Source organism: Eptesicus fuscus, chromosome 11 (assembly GCF_027574615.1).
Source record: "Eptesicus fuscus isolate TK198812 chromosome 11, DD_ASM_mEF_20220401, whole genome shotgun sequence".
NCBI classification, from domain to species: Eukaryota; Metazoa; Chordata; class Mammalia; order Chiroptera; family Vespertilionidae; genus Eptesicus; species Eptesicus fuscus.
This window is the reverse complement of record NC_072483.1, coordinates 59,208,722-59,222,329: the sequence shown is the minus strand read 5'-3', so window position 1 is coordinate 59,222,329 and position 13,608 is coordinate 59,208,722.

Here is a 13,608-nt window from a genome sequence, read left to right as displayed (position 1 = left end):
ACTCTACGTGCCGGCCTCTCCTGTTGTCTCCTCCCATCAGCGGCGCACCCCCCGCTGGGGCCACGGCCTGAGAAACAGGACCCGGCCAGGAGGGGCCGGGCGGCAGCTGTGGGCACTGTGGGCCGTGAGTGGAGTTGATCTGAGAAATAAGAAGTCGAAAGAGATGCATAGGAAGAAATGGGAAAATATTTAACGTCAAGAACGGGGTCCCATCTCCGGTGGTTTTATTAGAAGGAAATTGATTGTGTGTCTGTCCAGGGGCTGGAAGGGGCGAGATGCTCCCAGAATCCACTAGGGGGGTAGGTGCCGGTGTGACATTAACAGATAGGAAGGGGCTCTGGAGGCAGGAAGCATGGCATCAGGGGAGGGCGTGGGTCCCCACACCTGCCCTCAAGTTTCTCCAACTCCAGTGCGAGTGTGCTCGGGCCCCTCCTACTTCCGTAATGGGAGCTGGTACCCAGAGTTATCCTCCTGTGATGGTTAATTCTATGCGTCAACGTGGCTGGGCCACGGTGCCCAGATAGGTGTCAAACATTATATACTTTGGATGTTTCTGTGAGGTGTTTTTGGATGAGATTAATATTTAAATCTGCAGACTTTGAGTAAAGCAGATTACCCCCCATACTGTGGGTGGGCCCCATCCAATCAGATGAAGGCTTGACTAGAACAAAGACTGAACTCCGCCCCCTCCACCTCCAAGAGAGAAGGAATCTGTCCGCTGATGGCCTTTGGACTTGAGCTGCAGCTCTTGGCTGGCTCCCCAGCCTGCCGGCCTGCCTGCAGATTCTGGGCTTGCAGCTCCACAATTGCGTGAGCCAGCCTCTTAAAGTGACTCTATATGCACATCCTGTTGGTTCTGTTTCTCTGGAGAACCCTGACCGGTACACCTGCCACGGACCCCCTGGGCAGCAGCGAGAGGTGGTTGCCCAATAGGAAACAGGTGCTGTTTCAGGCAGGGGGATCTGAAGAGAGGCCGAGAGGCACCACGGGCCATCGGCTGCAGGGACCGTGTCAGAGGCCTGGCACAAAGCTAGTGGATCACAAGAGTGTCAGGCTGTTTGTAAATGTTTGCATGTGAAGTTGGAGTCTCTGTAATCGTGGGAAATGGATGTGATTCTCAGTCCTTAGCCGGGAGGCACCGACGGTGCCAGTGGCTTTCATCATCGGGGCGCCGCTGAAGCTCCTTCTCCATCCCCAGGCGGCACAGCTGCGCCCACAGTGCAGGAGCAGACCCCCGTGTCTCCAAAAGGAGAACCCTTGGAGGGGCGGAGAGAGGGGGGCTGTGGGTGCTAGTGAACCCCGAGCCGCGTGGCTGACCATGGGAGCGGGGTTGGCAGAGAACAGTTTTGGAAGGCCAGAGGAGGTTCATTTCAGAGCCTCCCTGCCAGGTGCCCGAGGCATCTGCCTCATTAGAGCACCAGGGAGGAACCTGCTGGCTCCCGGCGCTGAGTAAAATGACCTGGCCCGCGGGCTGGCTTGCTTTTTTGAACTAAGGTCTTGGGTTCACTTCTCCATCTCTGTGCTCTCAGGACGGTGTGACGGCGGTACCGTCCCATTAAAGACCGTAGAAGAGAGGGCTGGAGAGTCCAGTGTATGTCCCTGTTCGGCCTGGACAATTGGAAAGGGAAGGAGTGCAGAGAAGTGCCCGAAATACAGAAAGACAGCTGGTGAGGTCGTGTGCTAATTTGTATGCAAATTCCATCAGCAGCGTCTCTGAGCCCGGGCTTTAACACGCTCCAAAGCAAAGCTGGGTAAACATGCCACTTCTTTCTGCTTTGAAGACAGCTGTTTGCAGGCATGTTAGGAAACCACGACAAAGAGCATTCCTAATGCATGTGGTGCCTTTGAGTTTATTTATTTGTCTCAATTTATTCCAGTTACATTTGCTTGTGGCGTGATTGCGCATCTCACGCTGATTGAAGACCAGGGCCTGTGTGGTGGGCGCGGCGGCAGCGGGAAGGGTTTCCTAGCTGCATCTAATTTAAAGCACCTTTGGCTGAGTGGTGTAGTGAAAAGGATGTGGCTGAAACAAATAAAAATCACAGCAGGATCAAAGTACACGCACAAATCTGTTCCTTCTGGAAGCAGCTTCTCTCCCCGCCCTCTCCCCGGGCCCTTGTTTCCCTTTATCCCAGGACCAGCGGTTCTTTCGTGGCAAAGCTCCAGCCGTCCTGGTCTCCAGGGAGCGACGCCGTTTCATCTCTGATTGATGGGGCGAAGGCACCGCACGGCGGGCTGGAGGAGATCTAAGGGCCCTCCTGATTTCATGGCGGACACGTGAAGTGTGACATCCATCAGCGCTCCCTCCAGGCAGTTCAAAGACAGTCAGCCGGCGGGCGGTGAGGTGCTCGTGGAGCACAGAGCCCGAGGACTCCAGGATGTGATCAGCAACGGCCTCAGCCCTCCCCCGGCGCGATACTCCCGGCTGCCGCGCGTGGAATGTCACGTGGGATCACAGAGCAGAAGGGACCCCCAGGCACCCAGGCTGCCCACACTTCACTCACAGACCCGCGGAGGCTGAGAGGTGCTCGCTTTCAGGTCAGTGGAGAGCGCTCAGCTCTGGAGGCAGGGGGTCCTCACACTGCCTGTGCCTGCGACCCTGCGGGGCGCCTCAGCCCCCTTCACACACACACACACACACACACACACACACACACACACACACACACACACACTATACTACAGACACACCACATACACCACAACACAAACCACACACCTCACACACTCAAACTGCATACACGCCACACACACGCACACAGTAAGCCACACACACCACACACACACACTATACTACAGACACACCACATACACCACAACACAAATCACACACCTCACATACTCAAACTACATACACGCCACACACATGCACACAGTAAGCAACACATACCACACACACACACACACCTACAGATCATACACAACACACAGACATACACACCACCACACACATTCACACACCTGTGTGGTTTTGCTGGCACTGTCATAGTCCCCTCACCTCCTCAGGCTGGGTGTGAGCATGTGTAGCCTGGCCAATCAGGGAGCAGTGATTGGTCCAGGGCTGGGCACGTGACCAGGCAGAGCACTCAGGGCTGTCCTGAGGGTAGCTATGTGGTGCAGGAGAGGGTCTCTCTTTCTTGGATTACGGGTGTGATGTGGCCTGGGAGCTGGTGGCCTTTCATGACCGCAGATCACGCAGGCGAGGGAAACAGGACAGCAAGGGGGAAACACGCCTGCAGCCTAGATCCACTGTGCTTGAAGCCAGTCCCCTGCCTCCACTTCACACACACAGTGTGTGTGTGTGTGTATGTGTGTGTGTAGTTTGTGGATGTGAGGTATGTAGTTTGTGTTATAGTGTATGTGATGTATATGTGGTATAGTGTGTACATGTGTGTATAGTATGTGGTGTATCTGTGGTATAGTGTGTGTGCATGTGTAGCGTGTGTGTGTATGGGTGTATGTGTGGTGTGCCTATGTGTGTGTGCTGTGCTCTGTGTGTGTGTGCATGTGTAGTGTGTGTGTGTATGGGTGTATGTGTGGTGTGCCTATGTGTGTGTGCTGTGCTCTGTGTGTGTGTGCATTCCTCCAGGTTGGAGAGGGGCTCTGCGGGAACAGCACTGGCCAGGTGTCAGGAAGCGGTTCCCAGGCCATCCTGGGTGGGTGTGGGCCCTGACGGAGGTGTCATGGTTGGTATCTGATAAAAGTGATCTGGGGCCCATGTGCTGGGGCATGTGGATCAGACAGAAGGCAAGCAGCTCATCTTGTCACGCGGATGTGCATTTCTGCGTCCCCGAGACAGGGTGTCCGTGAGTGTCTCCACACTTCCTGGACCAGGAACCCTCTCTTTCCTCGGGAGCCCTGGGAAGGAGAATGAGGCGTCAGGATACAGAAGCATTTAACCTGGAAGCAATCTAGGTATCATGTAGTCAAGGCCCCTCATCTGGCCACAGCCTCTGGCTGGGAGGATGAAGGCAGACCCCTCCTCACACGGTCCCGGCCAGGCAGTTCTGACCCTGCCACTGGCACCGGACCCCAACTGTGGCCGACTTTGCCTGTGCCACTCCCTCTGCCTGGAGTGCTCGTGTCCCCACCCCACTGACTGTTCATCTGGGGGGTGCCCTTCCCACCTGCTCATCCCACAGTGGGGAGGTACCCGCACTCCCAGAGCTCCAGGGCACCCTGGCACAGGTTGGCACACAAGGACATAAATAAAAATAAAGCAAGAATATTAAACTGGCCGAAACCGGTTTGGCTCAGTTGGATAGAGCGTCGGCCTGTAAAAAAAATCAATAAAATATATTTTAAAAAAAAGAAAAAAAAAAGAAAAGAATATTAAACTGCCTGAAGAGGGATTCTTTTTTATTGATGAAATGGCCAATCCATAATGAGGGTATACATTTTCATAAAAATTGTATGTAATTCAATATCAATATGTATTTGAAAATGGACTGGAAATACAAGGAGAAACTGTCACATGTGCAGCTGTGGGTGACTCTAGCAGTTGTCTCTTCATCCTTGATTATGTGGACAAAAGGTAAGTGGGCTTAACAGGTATTCAACTCAGACATCACTGGACATTACTGTCCAGGTCATGTCACATTAATCCCAACCAAGTTAAGTTCAGCTGAAACAGCTAAGATTGGTGGCAAGTTCGACATCCCATTTTTTTCTTTAAACAAAGCTTTGCCACCTCCTCTCCAACCTTCTAGTCCAGGTGTGCAGGGCACCCACAGCCCCGCCGCAGCCCCTCTAGTCCAGGTGTGCCGGTGAGGACTTGTTTTAACTTTGAGGGTGGGTGGGGCAGGGCAGTCCTCCAGCTCCTCCCTCTAAAGCAGAGCCTTCATCCCCTCTCCCTTCCTTTCTCAGGGGCCAAGGGCTCAGCAAGAAGAGTCTGTGGTCCAGAGAGCCAGGCTCCAGAACCCAGACCCATCCAAAAATCCTGTTTAGGGGACTGCATACCCAGAAAGGCAACATCTGGGTCTGCCTTCCCCAGGATGGGGATGCCACCACCCATGCCCTGCCAACACGACTGCTGTGTTGATGTCTCAACAGATCAGCCCCCCGATAGGGTGTCAGGTCCAGGAGCAATGGAAGACTGATCTGCAAGCCAGTGCTGTGACGGCGCCCGCAGACAGCACGCACCTCACCCGCGCGCGGCCCACCGGCTGCAGCCCCGTCTCACTGGGCCGGGGCAGACGGCGCTCCAACTCAGGGCACGGGAAATACAAATGAAGGAACAAATTAGAAACAGACGGAACACCAGCTTCTTGGGAAATTAAAACAATCATCTCATGGATAAAAGAAAAATCAAATCAGCAATGACCAAATATTTAGAGAAGAATAAGAGAAAAAGTTACACATTAGAGCTCGTTGGAGGCAGCTTGGACTATACTGAGAAAATAAACCCACAGTTTGAAATTTGACAAAGGAAATTAAGAAGTTAATCAAAAGAAAAAAAACAAACAAACCCAAGGAGAACAGAAGAAAGGACCGAAGGTAACGGCAGAAATAACTAATTAGAAGACAGCAACACTGTGGAATCAATAAACACAACCAGAAAGCTCACTCTTTAGAAAAATATAATAAAGTACTAACTAGTTAATCAACAAAAAATATGGGAAAACATCCCAGGAAAATAGCCCCAGAGAAACCAGAAGAGAACAGTTCTTACAAACTCTACGCTAAAAGTGTTTGAAAACGTGGCTGAAGGTAGCATTTTCTAGAAAAGTGTATATCATTAACATTAATGGTTTAAGAAGAAGACTTCAGTGCTCCAACATTTATAGAAAACACGTGAGGAAGCTGAATAAGTTGTAGCAACAAAGTGTGTCTTGTGTGTGTGTGTGTGAGTGTTGTCTGTGGAGTGTGAGTGTGAATGTGTGAATGTGTGTGAGTGCTTTAACCTGCTGTAAGCCCTCTCAGGCTCTCCAAGTTCCTCCAAATAGAAAAACAACAACAATGGCAATAATAGTACTGGAAACGAAACCCCAGGCCTCCAGCCACGCTTTGTTGGTCACGGTGCTGGCTGCCTGCGTGGGGGCCCTGGACCTGCTGCATCCTCCCCACTGCTGCAGGGTCTGCCCTGATGGGCCCCCCAGAGCAGCAGAGATGGGGCGGCACCTGCTCCCCGCCCGTGTCCCTGCTGCCATGGTGCGTGCTGCGGGGGCCCGGCCCTCCCTCAGCTCAGCCTAATTCAGAGGGCAGGGTGGCTGCAATGCCCAGCATGTGGCATGGTCACCAAACACAGCAGGACGGGTCGGCATCTCTTCCTGTGCCCCACAGTCAGGCGTGTCCCCGGGTCTCTGAGGACCCCACGCAGAAGGCAGGTGTGGGTCGGCACTTCCTTCCTGTCTCTTTTATTCCCCACCACCCTTTAAAAAAGATGCCGGTGGGGAGGGGCCCAAGGAGAGAAAGGCAGGTGGCCACCCCCAAATGTCTGGCCGGAAAGGACACAGGGCCCGGCAGACACTGAGAGGCACCTGTGTGGGTGCCCACTCGGGCGTGTTTTAGGGAAGGAGGGTCACGTAAGAGGTTTCCAGCGCAGGCTGCCAGCTCCGAAGGCCGAGACAGTTTAGGTCCTGGGGACAGCCTTCAGGGACCGTGGTCCTGCCTGGCTAACTCGGCGCTGGGCTGCGGGAAGAGCAGTGCCCCTGAGACTGTTGGCCCCGTAAGTCATTGTCTGTGGGTGGGGGCAGCAGACGGTGGGTGGGAGGAGGCCCCAAATGAATGGGCGCTTAACAAAACCTGCACGGCAAGAGGGGCTGTGCCGGCCCTGCGGGAAGAGAAGACCCGCTCTGGCCCCCCAGCTTCCCTGGTGGCTCTGGGCAGAGGGGAGGCTCAGCAGCAGGGGGCCCCAAGGAGGGTTCTGACTGAGCACACGCAGGAGGCTTCCTGCAGGGGCCTGGGTGGCCTCGGCCACATGAACCCCGAAAGGGGAGCTGGGTCACCAACTGGTCCTGGTGTGGCCGGGGCTTTAGTGGTTTTAAAACGGACAGTCCCATGTCTAGGGAGCCCCATCCCGTGTCCTGGGGACGAGTGGGCACCTGGAGCTGGTCGTGGGGGGCAGAGGAGTGGCCCTGCTGGGCTGCACTTCCAGGAGGAGTAGGACAGGCTGAAGGGCAGGTCAGGGTGGGGTCACCGAGGGCTTCCTTCTTGAACTCGACTTCACTTCAGCAAGGTTTAGAGTTTCCCTGTTTAGCTTGGCATAGAGCGAGCACTCAGCAAGTTCTGTGGTTTTTAAATCATAGTTTAAGGTACCGGTTTCTTGCATTTCTTGCCTGGTCTGGCCTCTTGCAGCTCAGCCAGGGGGCGGGCCTTCCTCTCGCTGGCCGCCTGCTCTGGCCACCCTGCTCCCTTGACGCTCAGTCCAGGAACTGACCCCCTTCTTGCCTCTGGTGGCTGGCCCGGTCCCCTCTGTCTCCTCACCCCCTCGGAAGTGAGACCCTTCCTGAGCCCTGGGTGCTCCCTGGACTGGGGTCTGTCCCCACGTCCCACTCCCAAGGCCACCTCCTGCACTGGCCAGTGCCCTGCGGGCTTCCTCTCCCCTCCTGTGACTCCTCCTTCTGGGGAGCCTGTCCCACCTCCAGGGGGCCCAGCACGGTTTTCTCAGGAGCTTTTAACCCGCAGAGTAAAACGCGTGTCGAGGACGGGAAACAGGTGACGTTCCTTTAGGGTCAGCTGTGCTTTTGCAGACTCTCTCCAGTGTTCTCATCGGCTGTTCAAATCCAGAGCAGGAGGTACTGGAATAACCTGTTATCCATAGTGGAGGACGAGGCACCCCGTCAGGGCTGGGCAGGCTCTCCCAGGCGCCCCGCAGTGCCGGCAAGACCGGACCTTCTCTCCCATTTCTGGCAGCAGGAGGCCACGAGAGGACCCAGCACCCAGCCTGCAACCCTGGGTAGCCCAGCCGCTGGGCCGTGGACCAGAGCAGGACCCCAAGAGCACGCCTGTGTCAGCGTGGCCACCCAGACAATTAGGTCGCAACACGCCTGCTGGCCCTAAACCATTAGGCTGAGTGCTGGGGCTTCGTATGCTAGGGGGCTCTCGGGCCGGGAAAAGCCTTTTAATGAGTCATTATTAAACCCATTTGCTCATTTGCCTTTCGACCATTTGCATATATGAGTCTTGAAATATCTCCTTCCTAACTGGGCAGATAGTGATAATCAGCAGAGTTCTCTCCCCTTCGAGGCCCAGTGCCCATCATAAAGCTGCTACGGGGAGTTTCTGGTGGCCCATGTGGGACTGGAGGTCTGTGTGTGTGTGTGTGTGTGTGTGTGTGTGTGTGTGTGTGTGTGTGACATGGGCCTGGAGGGCTCTGTGTGTATGTGTGTCTCACATGGGCCTGGAGGTCTGTGTGTATGTATGTGTGTGTGTCTCTCACATGGGCCTGGAGGGCTGTGTGTGTGTGTGTGTGTGTGTGTGTGTGTGTGTGAGACATGGGCCTGGAGGGCTCTGTGTGTGTGTGTGTGTGACATGGGCCTGGAGGGCTGTGTGTGTGTGTGTGTGTGTGTGTGTGTGTGTGACATGGGCCTGGGGGGCTCTGTGTGTGGCTGTGTGTATGCAGGGTTCACCCACCTCTGCTGCTTGGGGCCACGTGGGGGAGGCGATCCCAGCCCCACTGCCACGCCTGCAGGGTGAGGAGCTTGAAACATCCTGTGAAGTCACAGGGAGAGTCCTAGCATTTCCCACGCAGGGGACGAGAGCAGAGGAGGTGGGCTGACTCTCCGCCCACTTTGTCCTGTGGCAGTAGCAGTGGCCCCAGAGTCCCTGGAGCGAGGCCTGTCCACTGTGGTGGAGTTTACACTGTAGGCCGCTGCGTATGCATTACCTGTGAGACAAGAGCTAGTAGACATGTAATGGGACTGCAAGGACACAGAATTGGCACACACAGAGTTCCTTTTTAAAATAACCTTTCTGCTTCAAATGTTGGAGCACTTGGCTCTGAGTGCAAATAAAGACTAGCCCTTCAGTAGTGAGGTTAAGACCCCGAAAGGTGAAGTCTGGGAATTCCCTCGGCAACCCCAGCTCCCACCATGTGGGTGGCCAGGATCCCCTTACACACAAGCCTAAATGACGCCGAACTCTTTTAAAAAGAAACGGGGACACGCAAGTGGAAGTGACGCAGCGTCCCTCTTCCCTCCGGCACATTCTGGTGGACAGCCTCTCCATCCTCAGGGAGAGGTGCAGGCCGAGCGGGTGGGCACTGGACAGCGTGAGGTCCCAGAGGCCCCACCGGCTCACACAGGTGGAGAAACTGTCTCCAGAAGCAGTGCATGGAGAGCATGCTCCTTTTCCATGACTTTGGAGAGCACGTGTGTTTCCCGGAGAGCAGGGGCAGATGCTCCGACAGCCCGTGACCCCTTTTTCCTTCTGCAAAGGCGTTTCCCTTCTTGATCTGCGACTGGGGTGGAGATCTTTGCAAGCCTGGAGCTCCCAGTTCCCGAGCAGTGACGTGGGCAGGTTCGGGGGTCCGTGGGGGTCTCTGACGGTCCGCTGTCCGTAGGGAGCCGCCGGCCTCTCCTCCCACCAGCCCGCGCTGACAGTAATGGGCTGCTGCCTCATGATTTCTCCAGAGAGATGGAAATAGCAGCTCTGAGTCTTAAAACAATGTCCTTTGATCTAAATGCTCCAGGAAATAAAACACCTTTGCAGTTACGGAGTCTAGACAGGGACGCGTTTTCAGGGGGTCCCTGAGCTGTGCTCCTGCCCGTCCCCATCCTGACCGACGACATGTGTGTCTGGTCTCTTCTCCTCCACAGGCCTGTGCGCGTGATTCCACGGCTGCCGCTTACCCTTGTGGCCCACGGCCCACGCCTCTGTGCATGTCGCCAGGACGGCGGCTGCAGCCTCTGAATGCCTGCCTACCTGGCCTCTTCCTGCTCAAACCCACCCTCCCCCACATGGCAGACATGGCCCGTCATCGTGTGCAGGGTGGACAGTCCTCCCGAATCAATGGTGTGAAGACAGCTGGGCCGATGATTGTGATTAGGGCTTATCTCTCCTCATACTCCATTCTGGTAAAGACAGAATTCTGTGCAAAGTGGTCCCTGGCTGATTCCCAAAATTCTTGTGTGAGAGTCCTCACCCCAAGCCCTCAGAAGGGGACTGTATTTGGAGATGGGGTCTTAACAGACAGAGCTCACTGAGTTAAAATGAAGTCCTGGGGGTGGGGCCTAATCCAGTAGGACTGGCGTCCTTATGCAAAGAGGAAATCTGGACAGACACGCAAAGAGGCTGTGTGAGAACACAGGGAGCAGATGGCCATCTACCAGCCAAGGAGAGAGGCCTTAGGAGGACCCAGCCCTCCCCACACCTTGACCCTGGACGTCTGGCCTCCAGACTGAGACAGCAAGTGCAATCGATTTCTGTTGTGTAAGTTGCCGGCCCGAGGACTTTGTTAGGGCGGCCTGAGCAGACCAAGACCCCGGCAAACTAGCCCTTGACCTTTAACTTTCTGAAGGCGATGAAGAGATTTGTTGAGATTTTCTGAACCCGCCTGTAGATTGGGAACCTGGGACATGCGGGTTACGGAACAGACTCCGGTCAGCAGTCTGCACTGCGCTGCGTGCAGGGCCGTGCACGAGGCTTCATCAAAGGTGATCCCGGCCAGACGCCGAGGTCTGGCTGAGCCGGGGCTTCCGCCTTCTCCAGTCCCTGGGTCACACTCAGGGCGGGGGCACTGTTACTCAGGGACATTCCACATGTCCTGGGCCAGCCCCTGGCCTCTGCACCAAGGACCCTCTGTCCCCACCCGGGGGGTGGGGGGAGGGACAAGAACCTGTGTGTTGTGCTGGATGCTGGCTCAGCGAGGCTGGGACTGCCCTGGGCGGGTGGTCGGAGGGGTTCTGCCAGGGACTCAGCCTCGTGAGCAGGGGACTCATTTCCTGTGCAGGGAACACACACGCGCAGGCCACACACGCGGAGGTGAAAAAGGAGCGGTTTTATTGGGCGTCTCCAGTTGGTGAGAAGCGCGCTAAGCGCCACACTTGGGACACGCCACGCGCTTTCCTTCTGCGTAGTGCACGTCAACCAAAGTTTCAAAAAGCCGTTGTTGCTTTTCTGTAACAAACTCATTTCCATGTGGTCTGATCACAGAAACGTAGCCCAGTGGTTTCAACCATCACTGGGGATTCTTCCTCCTGTCTCCAGTCCTGGGCTGGCGTGGGCCCTGCCCGGCACGGGTGGTGGAGGCGACCCGCCTGGCTCTCTGTGTCTCTGCTGGCCTCTGCCCACTGGCACCGATCCCGCCTGGGCTGCAGTCCCGCCGATGTCACTGGTCCTGGCACTACCTGCAAACCCCAGCGCCTGGTATTTGTACATCAAACAGAAAAGATACAATAAAAACACGGATATAAGTCAACAGTGCTGACCTGTGCAGGGCACCTGCCGTGAAGGGGCCTGCAGGACTGGACATTGCTCGGTGAGTCCCGGGGGGTGAGTAGGACACCCCTGGGCATGGCCGCGGACTTTATTACACTGTGCACTAGGCCACACTCACTTTACAACAAAACACCTTTCTTTCTTCAATAATAACGCAACCTTAGCTTACTGTAACTTCTTTACTTTATAAACTTTCTATTTTTTAACTTTTTACCTCTTTCATAATAACACAGCGTGAAGCACCTTTTCCAGCTGTACAAAAAATATTTTCTTTCTTCATATCCTTACTCCACAAACGTTTTTCTATTTTAAATAATTTTTAATTTATCTTCTACTTTTTAAACTTTTCTGTGAAAACGAAGAGACAAGCAAACCCATTAGCCTGGACCCACCTAGGGTGGGATCATCGATATTGCTGGCTCCCACCTCCGCGTCTCACCCCACGGGGAGGTCTCCAGGGGCAATAACAGTCATGGGGCCGCCATCTCCCATGACACCAAGGCCACCTTCTAGAACACCTCCTCCGCCCGGCCGGCGTGGCCCGGTGGTTGGGCGTCGACCTATGAACCAGGAGGTCAGGGTTTGATTCCCAGTCAGGGCACATGCCCAGGTTGCAGGCTCGATCCCCCGTGTGGGAGTGCAGGAGGCAGCCGATCGATGATTCTCTCTCATCACTGGTATTTCAGCTCTCTTTCCCTTCCCCTCTCTCTTCCTCTCTGAAATCAATAATACGTTAAAAAAAATAGAACACCTCCTGAAGGACCTGCCGGAGGCTCTTCTTGAGGGATGTTACTCTGCAGAAATATGTGTGTGGATCCCCTGCCCGGAGATCGCAGGTTCTAGCATTGCTTCTGATTTCAAGTTTCCAGTGGTAACTAGACGGGATGGGCAACCTGAGCCGGAGGGAGTGCAAGGACACAGGTCCAGACTAGAGGGCTGTAGTGCCAGGGACTTGGCGGAGGCTGGCTTCAAACACCTCAGCAGAGGGTGGAGGAAGGGTCCTCCAGAAGAATGCGTGGGAGAGAGCAATTTAAAAAAATGGATGGAGAGGTAGGTGCTTTCACGCTGGGTTATATTTAAATCTTCCTGTGAGTCAAATGTTATGAGGGCTCCAAACCCTTTAAAACGTAAACATTTGATATATCTTGACAGATCCTTCTAAAAAAAGGGAAAGAAATATGTCTGTGGTGGTTTGCTTGGCTTGTTTCTCTTTTTCATCACAGATACGCTTGTAAGCGGATGAACATGCCTCTGTATTAGTGATGGGTATGAGGCCACTAGACCAGTGGTCGGCAAACCGCGGCTCGCGAGCCACATGCGGCTCTGTGGCCCCTTGAGTGTGGCTCGGCATTAGAACCACTTCTTCAAAATAGACTCTCCCAGGCCGAAAACCGACTTCTGCGCATGGGCCACGAAGTTTCAATCGCACTGTACGTGCGCACCCGCACGTGGTATTTTGTGGAAGAGCCACACTCAAGGGGCCAAAGAGCCGCATGTGGCTCGCGAGCCGCGGTTTGCCGACCACTGCACTAGACGATGGGAATTTTCCAGCTCCGTTATCATTCTATGAGACGCCCATCATATTTGCCTTCGGACCTTGACAGCAACATCGTTATGCAATACACGACTGTACTGACAACTCAGCGCACCCTTCATAGCATCGTGGAAACTAAACAGACTTTGGAGCCAGAAGAATGAAAATATAACCCCTGCTTCCCCCCTTACTTGCTGTGTTACCCAGTACAAGTCACTCGGCCTCTCTGAGCCTCTCGGTGCTTTTTCACGAGGAGGTGGTAGTAATACCTGCCTCCTGGCGGAGATCATCTGCGAACCTCTGAGCACGGGACGAGGTGATGCGCTGTGGAAACGCGGGCTCAGGCATCACGGGCTTGACCGGGGCAGGGGGGCTACCCGGTCGATAAGGGATTTGAAAATGTGGGGGGCATTTAGTCCTTCCTCTATGGGTACTTTCTCCTGAACAGAAACAGCGTGAGAGCTGGAGACCTCCCTTTCCAGAAGCTGTTATTGAGCTGCAGTGCCCGCGCGGTGGCCCTGGCCCAGGTGTGGCCTCCCACAGCCGCCCCTCGCCCGCTTCCACCGGCACATGCCCGCTGGGGGACGTGGTGCAGCTGGAAGGCGTTCTTTTTGGGGAAATAGGCGTTATGGGGAAAGACATTCATTTAAAAGCTTTTAAGGAGCCATTCACCTGCGGAAGTGCTCCCCGGGCGA